The sequence below is a fragment of the Eptesicus fuscus genome, chromosome 6 (assembly GCF_027574615.1).
Source record: "Eptesicus fuscus isolate TK198812 chromosome 6, DD_ASM_mEF_20220401, whole genome shotgun sequence".
Classification (NCBI taxonomy): Eukaryota; Metazoa; Chordata; class Mammalia; order Chiroptera; family Vespertilionidae; genus Eptesicus; species Eptesicus fuscus.
This window is the reverse complement of record NC_072478.1, coordinates 81031881-81034295: the sequence shown is the minus strand read 5'-3', so window position 1 is coordinate 81034295 and position 2415 is coordinate 81031881. Positions and strand designations below refer to the sequence as shown.

The 2415-nt window shown below is 46.6% G+C and overlaps 1 pseudogene; it reads left to right on the top strand.

The window, feature by feature from the left end:
- The first annotated feature begins 1286 nt into the window (after positions 1 to 1286).
- Positions 1287 to 1849, top strand: LOC114231395 (eukaryotic initiation factor 4A-I-like; annotated as a pseudogene).
- The last annotated feature ends 566 nt before the right edge of the window (positions 1850 to 2415 follow it).

Below are 2415 nucleotides of genomic sequence, written 5' to 3'. Positions count from 1 at the left end.
GGAGGCAGCTTATTGATGTTTCTCTCCCAATGATGTTTCTCTCTCTATCTCGTCCTCTCCCTTCCTCTCTGAAATCAATTTTTAAAAAAATTATTTTTAAAGAGGCAGGCTGGCACTAAATCCAGATCTCCCAGCCCATGCCCTTTCTTCTTGACCAGGCTTCCTGTCTGCACAAACTTTGATTTAAAAAATACAGTTCCAGATGCATGGTAAGGGCACAGAAGGAGGTGCCGTGCGGATGCACACACTCCAGTTTTGACTCACTCCTTGGGCACTGCAGGAACCCGCTCTGTGCCTTGGGGAGGATTCTTGCTGAAATCAGCACTGCTTGGGCCATAACAAGCTGTGAGTCACACACTGCACAGGAAGCATCTTAATGAGGTTTCCGAGCGAGAGAGAATTCTTAAGGGGGCGGAACAGAAAAAGGTGCAGACATTTTTGGAACTGAAATAAAGAGCTGAGATCAACAGATTCGATCTGAGTATTGACAATGTGTACTGTTCTGTGGGCAGTACAAAGGCATTTCAGACACAATCTTCTTCTCGCCCATTTACAACCCAGTTACCCAGGGGAGGACACATACTCCTGGAACGTGTTTAAGAGCCTATTTTTATTTTATATTTTTTGCATTCATTTGGAAGAGCATTTGACACGAGTTTAGTTCTCATCTGTCTTAGAAATTGTAAATATTTCTCTCCAGCTTTCAGCGTTTTAAAAATAATTTTTTTAAATTGATTTCAGAGAGGAAGGGAAGGGAGAGGGAGAGGGAGAAACATCAATGAGAGAGAATCATTGATTGGCTGCCTCCTGCATGCCCCCCACTGGGGATTGAGCCCACAACCTGGGCTTGTATCCTTGACTGGAATCGAACCCGGCACCCTTCAGTCCGTAGGCTGACACTCTATCCACTGAGCCAAACCAGCGAGGGCCAGCTTTCATCTTTTGACTTGTTTTTCTCTTTTGAAGTTTTAAATTTTCATGGGATCATCTCTATCAATTATTTCCTTTGTGTTGCTTAAGCTTTGATGTCATGATTCAATATTCTTTTCTACTTCCCTTTTTTAATCAGAGAATATCATTTATTATAAAACCACAAACCTCCCCTTAAAAGCTCGAGTTTGCAATAACTTGAACAGGACAGAATCAAGAACAGTTGCTCCCAGAGTTTCTAAGGATCACGTCTGCGAGTCAGGATTCCCGGGACTGGTGGGGGTTGGGTCAGGGAGTGAGGGTGGCACCAGGCAAGGCTGGTTGCTGGTGGGAAGAGCTGGCCGTGGGGATTTCTAATGTGCCTCCGCCAGCTTCCTCAGACTTTAAACCTACAGATCCAGAGACAAAGCTCGGATGGAATGGAGCCTGAGGCATCATCGAGAGTGACTGGAATGCGATTGCTGATAGCTTTAATGACAGGGACCTCTCTGAGCTCCTTCCCAGTGGTACCTATGCTTATGGTTTTGAAAAACCCTCTGCCATCCAGCAGCAAGCCATTCTTCCTTGTATCAAGGATACGGAAGGTAGTCATGCCTTTAGGAGATTACATGGGTGCCTCCAGCCATGCCTGCTTTGGGGTACCAACATGCATGCTGAGGTGCAGAAGCTGCAGACGGAAGTTCCCTGTATCATCATCGGAACCCCAAGCAGTGTTTGATACGCTTAACCGCAGATACCCGTCTCCCAAATACATCAAGATGTTGTACTGGATGAAGCTGATAAAATGTTAAACCGTGGATTCAAGGACCAGATCTATGACACGTTCCGAAAGCTCAACAGCAACACCCAGGGGCGATGCTTGCCCGAGACTTCACCATCTGCCATGCACGGAGATATGGACCAGAGGAATGAGATGTGAGTATGAGAGAGTTCCGCTCTGGCTCTAGCAGAGTATTTACCACCACTGACCTGCTGGCCAGAGGCATTGATATGCAGCAGGTTTCTTTAGTCATCAACCATGACCTTCCCACCAACAGCGAAAACTACATCCACAGAATCAGTCAGCGGTAGACATTTTGGCTGCAAGGTTTTGGCTGTAATATGGTGACAGAAGAAGACAAGAGGACTCTTCGAGACATCGAGACCTTCTATAACACCTCCATGGAGGAGATGCCCCTCAGTGTTGCTGACCTCATCTGAGAGGGGCTGGCCTGCCTCCTCACTCCAGCCAGGGTTCAGTCGCTGGGGGACTGAGGAGGAGCAGGAGGGAGTAGGGAAGGGAGCCAAGAGATGGACATCTTGTCATTTTATTTCTTTTGTCTTTTCCTTTGATTAAATGTCACTTTTTGAGGCAAAGAAGGGACAGTGAACATTTTAGATACCCTTTTCTTTGGGGTAGGCTCATGCCCCTGGCACCATCGCTTCTCTTAAAAACACTAATCTACTTCCCTGACTTAGTAAACCCCCAAACTCCACAGGCTCTCC